Source organism: Lathyrus oleraceus, chromosome 2, assembly GCF_024323335.1.
Source record: "Lathyrus oleraceus cultivar Zhongwan6 chromosome 2, CAAS_Psat_ZW6_1.0, whole genome shotgun sequence".
Taxonomy (NCBI): Eukaryota; Viridiplantae; Streptophyta; class Magnoliopsida; order Fabales; family Fabaceae; genus Lathyrus; species Lathyrus oleraceus.
In genome coordinates this window covers 29,308,888-29,319,045 of record NC_066580.1, presented here as the reverse complement: position 1 = coordinate 29,319,045, position 10,158 = coordinate 29,308,888, and the positions used below count along the sequence as shown (strand labels likewise).

At 39.8% G+C, this 10,158-nt stretch overlaps 1 pseudogene; it reads right to left on the bottom strand.

The window, feature by feature from the left end:
- Positions 1-6,234: 6,234 nt before the first annotated feature.
- On the bottom strand, positions 6,235-7,195 carry LOC127121739 (lysM domain-containing GPI-anchored protein 1-like; annotated as a pseudogene).
- Between the last annotated feature and the right edge of the window lie 2,963 nt (positions 7,196-10,158).

Here is a 10,158-nt window from a genome sequence, read left to right as displayed (position 1 = left end):
AAGGGGAAATATCGATAAAACCCAAGACAAAAGAAAGGATAAGATATGGTCGTCGCAACCAATATCAGGGTTCGGGAGTCGATTACGCAAGGGGAAGGTATTAGCACCCCTCACGTCCGTTGTACTCAACGGGAACCATTAGGTCAGTTGTGTGCGTTAATGTTAGTTTGAAATATTAGGCTTTTCAGTTTATTAAGTGGGAAAGAAAGAATAGAAGAGAGAAGAAATGTTTTTGGATTTTTTAACGAAGGACTAAACCTAAGTTTTTTATTAGTGGGCCTGACAAGATTTATAAATCCTGCTCCTACGTATCTCAAAAGAGAAATCAAGGCTTACGTAGTTCTGGGTAGAAAAATGTTTGTTTGTTGGTCGATTTTAGCGAAAGCTATATTGTATTAATCGACGAAAACATTGTTTTACCCAAAACAGATGAGGAGTGGACGCATACCACACATCGAACGAATTTATAGATCTACATTCGGAAAAGCGTCGTTTATCTCTACTCAACAATCGTGGCCGAAACATTGTTTAGTATCACTTAAGACAATATATCTTTCATTTATGAAAAAGGTTTTTGATTAATCGCACGGCGGCGAGAAAAGGGTTTGATTGGTTGGATGTATTTTAAGTGATGGCGAGAACTTGGATGAGCGAGATATACATCTCGAATCCTAGCCTCAGGAGTGCACGGTATACACCATGTTCCATTTCCATCTTTATTGAAAAAGTATTAAGGTAGGAATTAGGTATTTTGAAGTTTGAAAGACGAGTACTTGTGACCTACAAGCTCTTACAGCTTGGGTCTAATACTCGGGACCACGTCTGGACATTCCACCCAGGCAGTCTGTTTCTTTCCAATATTGCTAAGAAAATGATTCGAATATTTATGAATGTTTTGGAGGGAAGACGAATATTTATGGCTTGCAAGCTCTTACAGCTTGAGCCTAATATTCGGGATTACGACTGGATATTACATCCAGGTAATCTTTTTCTTCCACGCTTTACTTAGAAGGTGATTTGAGGTATTTAAGGATATTTTGGCGAGAAGACGAATATTTATGACTTGCAAGCTCTTACAGCTTGAGCCTAATATTCGGGATTACGACTGGACATTCCATCCAGGTAACCTTTTTCTTCCAATTTTATTAAGAAAATGATTTTTGAATATTAGAGAGAAGACGAATATTAACGGCTTGCAAGTGTCGCATCCTGCGAAAAATCAACCGGCGAGCTAAAAATAAAAACACACAGAGCCGCCACTGAACGTTATTTATCCCAAGATAGGGAAAGGAAACGCTCAGAGAAACCTGGAAAGACATGGTCTCGCGACCAGAGAGAAAAGGTTCGGGAGTCGGTTACGCGAGGGGAAGGTATTAGCACCCCTCACGTCCTAGGTACTCCTAGGGATCCACGTTCTAGAAAGATAAGGTTGCTAAACATCACACACACACACGGGGAACGCAGGTGGGATTAAGAGGAACGGGCTCGATAAGGTATCGCACCTTATGCCTACATATCTTGTCTGAACAAGAATCAGAGCCACTGTAGTTCGGCTTACGCACGCCAAACAACACAACACATACAAACAAGCAAGGGTGGCAAACATGGAGCCCGACAACCACTGGATGGAATTATGTCGGCATCCGAACCAAAACACACTCAAAAGGGCAAACGTGGAGCCCGACAGCCAATCCTGGGCTTACGTCGGCATCCGAGCCAAAACACGCACAAAACGGCAAACGTGGAGCCCGACTGCCAATCACTGGGCTTACGTCGGCATCCGAGCCAAACACACAGTCAGATAACAAGTAAACACACGCAAGAAAGAAAAAGGTTGCCCGGAGTGGTCTCGCACGACCACCTGCCTACATACCTCGTCTGGAACGAGGATCAGGGCGATGTAGTTCCCCTGAAAGGGACTGAATTGCTAACCAAAAACCGGGGAGAGACACACGACTAGGGAGCTGAGACTCGAGCCTAATGTTGTCATGCATCGTTAACCCTAAGTTCGGTTTTCTATCCTACTTGCATAAGCAAACTATCCTAACCAGGAAAGAAGCAATCACACAAGCATACAATATACAAGCATATATCAGATGAGAACAGGCATCTCAAACAACACAAGCATGTCAATCAAATATCCACATAACACCCACTATAGCCAAACAAGGGGCTCAATCAATCGGGTTTGACTGCCTAAGCAATCGTCTGTACAGGCTGTGTTTGCTCTTAACCTTGCCATTACGAGGCTAAGGTGAAGCAGATGATAGGATGAAGTGAGGATCAGACCTCACAGCTCTTATCCCTAACCAGGGAGAGCTGACAAATGAGCATGGGTCCAGAATAGGGGAACCCTTCTATACTCGATGACTCTGACACAATGTGCACTGCACAAGATCTTGGGCTTTTGATCTCAATGCTACAACCATGTAATGGGAGCAAGGAGAAGACTCACTGAATAGTGGGGGACAGGTTGCTTGTCCCTACCTTCCACCAATTGCCTTACTTGAAGGACTTTTCCTGCTTGGGCTTAAAAATAAACATACACAAGCATTGCCTCTTAAGGAGGACTTCAGACATTTATTGCCCGGCCCGGTAACAGCCGGGTCTCCAGACTACATGAAGTCAAGAAGACCTACCTCAATGCAAGTTGCTTAAGCAACGCAAAGCAAAAGTTCGCAAGGAATTGAGCAACTAAAGGTACCTTTTCTTGATGACGGCAATGGAGTTCGCGGTTGAGCTTCAATTTCGCATGAAACAGATATGGCAAATCGCTGTAGAAGGTGCGTGGAGTTGTTCTTGAAGCTCCAAAATCTCTTAATCCTACCAATTCTTGGACTGTTATGGAAGTTGCGGATTGATTCCACCGATGCGATTCGCGAGCGGTTCTTGAACTTTTTCTGCAAACAGAAGCTTCACAATGCCTAATAATGATGAATATACAAGGAATTATTACAAAGATTCATGGAAATTCTTCCATTGATGCAGAATGTTATTGAAATTTTTTTGCAAAAAATGGGAGAATGAGAGAATGTTTTCTGTTATGCAGTGAAATGTGAATATGCAGAAGTTTTTGGAATTGTGATTAGCGTCCTCAATTCTGTTAGGAATTAACTTTATATATGCAGCTCCTAATCTCACTTTAATCACAATTTAGCTAAAATATGGATTAGTGAAGGAAAGAGCTTATGTGCATTTTTTTGGACTTTTTCTCTTTTGATCTATGAAGCAAGTTCAGCAGAATTTTATCACTTGAAACAAGTCCAAAATATCATTTGGGAGCTGTTGGTGTAAGCTTTATTTTCAAATTCATCATATTTTCCAATTTCACCATGTGATGGCTTATGTGTCCATTTTTTCCAATTCATTTTCAAACCCAATTCTCAAACCATAAGGCCTAGGCATGTTGTGAATATTCCAACAAATTTCAAATGCCATTTGTGAGGTGTTGCAAAAATCCCCTCTCAAAAATTCCAATTATTTCACAAGTTGGACGATTTTGCCCCTGGTTCAAATAACAGTCCAGTTGAAAAGTGACTTTTTGCATTGGCCATTTTTGGAAAAATCCAATGATGCACCCTTGAAGTACATGTCAAATGGAGTTTGTGCATATAAAGAACTTGCAATTTGGACAAACCATGTGGAAGTTATGGCCTCCTGATTACGGGTTTTTTTGAAATTCACTGAGCCATATTTTGCAAACCGTACATTGGATTTTCAAGTTCTTGGACTTTTTGGAAAGGTGAGAACAAGATCTACATCTGTCATGTTGAACAATTTTTCATTTGAAGCTTCCTTGGACTTCTGTTTTTGAGGTCAAAAACTTTCCATTTTTGGAAACTTCAGTTACAAGTCACTTGCTATTTTTGGCAGTTTTTGTCCTGACTTGATTTTCTTCATTCTTAAGCTTTGAGATGTCATACAACACTTGTTCCAACATGAATGAAGTGTGTCTAACTCATTTCCACCTCCAAATCCACCTGATCATGTACAGTTGACCACGGTTGACTTTTCATCTGACAGATGAATCTGGCAATGCATTGATCAAATTAAGCCCCAATCTCCAACTGAAATAGCTCAAGGGTGCAACCCTAGCCTCAATAATCACCATTTAATCACAAAATGAACCTCAAAACCATCATAGACCCCATCTCTTGATCCAGCCCTGATTGGCCCAATGCAACTGATTAGGGTTGACCAGTGGTCAAAACCCTAATCTCAAGGAATCTTCTTCAATCTCCTGATGACATCCAACCATGATGATGATGATGTATCACTTCAATCAAGATGAAGATCAATACCCTTGAGAATCATAAAACCCTAATTCACAGCCCAATCCTCAGATGGCCCATGATCAATCAGTAAAACCCTGGCTTGCACCTTCTGACTTCCTATCTCCTGATCAAGACTTGGGAAGATAGCTTGCACACTGTAACCACATGATATGCAATATGAAATGCCTAAAATCCTAAGATGATATGCAAATATGTTAATGCTAGTCCCAAGAGAGGAGGGCAAATTTTGAGGTGTTACAGCAAGCTCTTACAGCTTGTGCCTAATATTCGGGATTACGACTGGACATTCCATCCAGGTAATCTTTTTCTTCACGCTTTATTTAGAAAAAGATTTGAGATGATTACAAGTGTTTTTGAGAGAAGACGAATATTTATGGCTTGCAAGCTCTTACAGCTTGTGCCTAATATTCGGGATTACGACTGGACATTCCATCCAGGTAATCTTTTTCTTCCAATTTTTATTTAGAAAAATGATTTGAATATTAGATTAAAACAATTAAAGTACCGAGGTTTGAAATTATTGAAAGTTAAATTGATGTTGCTTAAGAGCTCATTGTAAGAAGGCCCAAGAGTAAGCCATGTGAGGTTGATGGCGATGCTTAAAAGCAATCGACTTACAAGGGTGTGAAAATGGGCTCGATATTAAATCGAGAAAAGAATGATTTTTATAGTTTTCAAAGGGTTTTGAATGAAAGATGCAATTAAAAGAAAGCAGGTCAACCATAAAAACATAAACATAAAATAAAATGCTAAAAGAATATAAAAAAAATAAGAAAGAAAAAAGAGGGGCTTGATATGGGTATCGAACCCACTACCAAGGGGGAGATGAACTAACTCCACCTCCACTCGAACAGAAGTTGTTTGCTGTTAGGTTATGACCAACAAATAACTAAATGTCAACCGAGAAAGAAAAATAAAAAAACAAACATAAACCAGCAAAAACAGGCCGCTGGATTTTTATGGGATCCAAGAGTCAATCCTAGCCACACGTCTGTGAGGATTAAAAAAACAAAACAAGCTGCCATCATTGATGGCTAGCTGTTAGCCTTTAAAGCGAAGTGACTAAAATGAATAGTCAAGATACTTGATTAGAGCAGCAGGTATCGATTTCCAACAAACATTAAAATCAAATAAAAACATAGAGAAGCAGCAAAATAGGAAAGGACATTCATACCAATCTCACTCCCTCACGAGAAATCCAAACTATCACAACGAAATCCACTGGCCGTTGAGAAGGTAGTGCTTAAAACTCTCTTCCTAATGCTCTATTGTTGGTCGGTTCACCCTCCCCCTGAACTCGCTCACTTGCCTTGCCTTTTCACCTTCAACTATGCGCCTTTGTTGCCAGTACTGAAGCGGTTTCGAGTGATAAAGCTTAATCTCAGGTCGGTTGCCTTCCCCAAGTGGTTGCTCCACGAATCTTATGAAAATGTGGAGCTTTGGGTGACGTTCGGCATACGTTTCTGTAGGGCAACGGTAGGGTTTTTCTTTCTCTCTTCTCTCTCTGATCTTTTCTTTGTGAATAGTATCGGCGGCTATCCCCAAAAATTAGGGTTTTCTCCTCTCTTTCTAATTTTTTTCGTCCTAGGTTTTTCGGCCGATCCTTTCTCTCTGAACTGTAGCCTCTTTTATACCCAGCTTATTAGGGTTTTCGATTCAGCTTCTGGAGATTAAAGTGGCATGCTCTTGGGAGTGCTTTAAGGAGTTCAGATTGTTTGCCTCAAATCGGTGCTTAGGCTGGAAAAGGTAATATGATCCGTGCACTTTCTTCTTGAATTTGTCTTGATTCCAAATTTGGGATTTTTGAATTTTTACTGCCTTGTCTAATATGTTTTTTCTTTTACTGCAGTGAATTCGGGTTGGAGGGTTCATTGTCTTTTCCAGAGTGATCTAAAGATGATCGTTCAATGCATTGTTAGAACTTACAGAACATCCATTTTTAATAACAATTGGTAAGAGTTTCAAACACAACATCAACTATTACAAAGCTCTTTCCGATCATGATTTGGTTGATCTTTGTAGGGTCACCGTTGTGTTGCTTTGGACGTCGCACGGTAACATTGCCAAGCATAAAATGGCTGCTTCTACATTGCATGCTGGAGCAAGAAACAATTAGAGAAGCTGGCATACAGTACGAATTTAAGTTTTGGGGTCCACAACTATATTGCACACAGTGGCCTGCATCAGAGATAGAAGTATTTTTCATAGCCTTAATCATTCATCAAATCGGTAAGAGTAGTAAAATATCTAGCAGCAATATATCTCAAACTATCAAGTGGCAACACAAGACAGATAAATAGCAGGCAAAGCATTATCAGAACCATTGACACAAGTACAAGGAAGAGGAACAATAAGGTTCTGTCCAACACCAAGAACAGAAGGATCGGAAATAGAATTAGCCTCTTTAAGCTGGTCAGAAGAAAACCAAACCACCATAAACAGAGTCAGCAATGGTGGAAAGAGCATCAGATGGACGAATTTTGTAGTTGGTGGAAACGGATTTGCGAATCCCGTCGACACAGGAACATGAGATTGGGATTTTGAGGTAGAGTTTGGAAGGGATGCCGCAGGCTTGGTTTCTTAGTGTGCCAACTAGTGAATAGACCATTTCACAAGGTTAGCATGGTCTTCTCATGTGACGTTGCAGGATCATGTGAGGAGACCTTTATTGATGAAGTTTCTGATAAATACCACTCTATTTGTTTTGGAAATCTCAACATCTTATTATTTAAACTTGTATTTTCTTCATTTATGCAGGATAGCTTTGGCTTCGAACTCCTACGCTTAACGTCGGCCTCATCGTGCGCCAGGTTTGGGGTCTGTTCTGGTGCACCTTTGCTCACTCTATGTATTTTAACCTCTTGATCAGTATAACTCACTGATGTCCATTTATTGATAGGATTTAATGGAAGGAAATGCACTTCTCATACACCAGCACGTGCCTCCCTTGGATTAGCTAGCGTCACAACTATGGCGGTGTCTATTGCATCTTGATTTTCTAGTCTTGAAGCTCGAGCCATCATCAAAACAACGGTTTCAGTATCCACTCCTTTTGCAAAAACCTCAACAAGATTTTTGTTGCAGTTAGAGTTCCAGTTCTATTACTGCAAAGACATTCATGCCTGCCATCCCTTCCATGGCTGTCATCCTCATATTCTTCCGAATTGGCATTGTCATAACATTCAAATGCAGGCTGGTTCGGGACTCCCAAGGCAGCACATTGTAAGATTTCGAACCTTGTTCATGCCTTTCATGTACATCGTAAATTTGGTGAATTTATGCAGAACTTATTGTGTTTGATGCTGTGCAGGATCTTGAGTCATGGTGCCGTTTGTTGAGCTACCATTAGTGTGACGGTTCGCATCATCACATAAACACGATAACGCATTACTGCAATATTACCCTCTTTGCTCGTATCAAGTTCTGTTGGTTGGAATTTTGACTTGCTTCGACGGATTGATAGGGCTTGCCGGCAAATTGGTCTAGGGAGACCCAAGGCATAGAACAATGGCAGGTACGAAAAGTGATGAAGTTAGCATTGGACACCACTGTAATCTTAGAATCTTAAGATTACACATATTTGAATTCCTTGGAAAAGATATGCTACTCAGTTGTGTACAATACTCTATCTGCAGGTCTTGCAATTTCTCAAGAGAGCATTGGAAAGATGGATCATTGAAAACTCGTTTAAGACCATTCATCCATATTAACTTCAACGTAACCAACTCAAAGAATGCTGGCAAATTGGTATTTGTAGTATCAAGAAGGCATTCTATTTCTGAACAAGATTCGAGTATTAGTCCAATCATCTGATTCATGCCTCCTTGATCCATGTGTTCTTTTTTTACTTGCATGACATGATTTGAATGACTGGTGGTGGCTGTTGTAGGTTGTTGCTTTTTGGATGCCGGTTCCGTTGCGGTTGTTGCAGGTTATGGTTGGTGCTGCTTTTGTTTTTCTTGTGCAGGTCACACACACATGGACAGAATTAGCATGAAGCCTTTCACTTGCAAATGCTGGAGAATTGAATAACCGCTTTTGAAACAAGGACCAATGACGGATGTACGTCGGTGCTAAATACACAAATGATAGCGATTCAATTCTTTATTGCGAATTGTTGAGCTTACGCAACTTCTCTGCCAATAGTTTCCCATCAAATGCATTGTTTCCTGCATCGTTACTTTTCGTTTTAAAGAATCAATGTACCATGTAACAGCCCGTTTGTCATGTCCACTGCTTGCAGGTAACTTCCCACCTGATGAGAAATGGCAACGACAATTTGCTTGAACCTTTCCAATTTAGAGATCAATCATCCACAAAGTAGTCGACATCAGCCCACTAGCTTGACGGTGACGTAAGAGTTTCTTTACAGATTTCAGGTGGTGTTGTAGCAGAAACGTTCCAACCTGAATTTTGGGTTGCGGCGGCTGGAAGAAGTTATGTTGGTGCCAAGACCAATGCCGACCGTGTTGTTATACTGTGGTCAAATTGCTGTAGAGTTATTTATCTTTTTAGGCCTCACACATTAGGCCCTGTAATGATTGATTGTAGTAACAAAAAGGGATGTTGACTTTTAGCAGCATAATTATTTATCTCAATGAGTCAAAGCATAATTATTTATCTCAATGAGTCAAAGCATAATTATTTATCTCAATGAGTCAATCCCAGGATGAGAGACGACTGGTAATCTGGAAGCAGGAACTTGGGAATGGGGGCAGTATTATGTAATTCTTCTATTTTGCTCAACTTCAAACCAGAGAATAGCTCATAGATAAGACAGCCCATGCCCCAAGAATTAATGGCCCATGGAGGAGACTTCTAAATAAAACCCAGTCAGATTTTGCCAATTCCATTGCTTTGTATTGAGTTGCGACAAGCCAATGCATATTGCGGCACTTGCGTAGAGGGTGACTCATTGCTCCCATCAAATTCTGATAGAACATCAAAAGCATGGAGTTTCCAGTCCAGAGTTTGTGTGGCAACAACGCTAGCCAAGAAAACATTACCATGAACAAGTTTACAATCATTATTTAAGAAGCTCACGACTTTCGATATCTGAAGTAGTCCCCAAGCATAATTATTCATCCCTTTGTAAATAGCACCAAAACTTCTTCCATATCCCCCTACCACACGTACAAAATGGATCATGATAGGCTAGAAAAAGAATGCCTAGAACCCAATTGTCTTCAATTAGAGTCTTTTTAGCCTATAGAGTAAACCGCTCAACATCCATTTGCTCAAGGTAACTGCAGGATAAAAAGACCCTCCAAGAAAGAACTAACTCACTTTCCAGTCCATCATGAAATAGCTCTTTTGCCTCCTCCTTCACAGAGTTGTTTTCAGACACAGGACTAATGCATATAACCCGCATGAGAATCCACCGGATGCACTTGGATTTTGAAATGAACTATGGATATAAAATGGATTTTTGGATTTTGAATTTTAATTATAAAAATGGATGTGGACTTTTTAGGAATAATCCAGTATTAGTTTGAATGTCAATTTAATTACTAATAACAAATCAGCAAAAAAACCAAATTAAAAACCAATTAATCTATAATTCATTTAAAATTACTCGGGTACCAACTCTAACATTCATTTGGAAATAAAAGTCGATTAGAGTTTTAATCCTTAGTAAAAATAAATAATTAAGATTAAATTGACAATTGGAATTAAACTTAATTTGAAATTAAAACCAAATTAAAAAAGTGAAGATATTAAAATCCATTTTATACTGACGAATGTATGCGAAAAATGCAAAAAATAAAAGAAAAAATGGAAAAATTTCAGGGTCAAAATCGGGGTATGACAGTTGCCCCTATTTAAGTATCTTCAACTAGAGAATATGAAGCAGGACACTCTT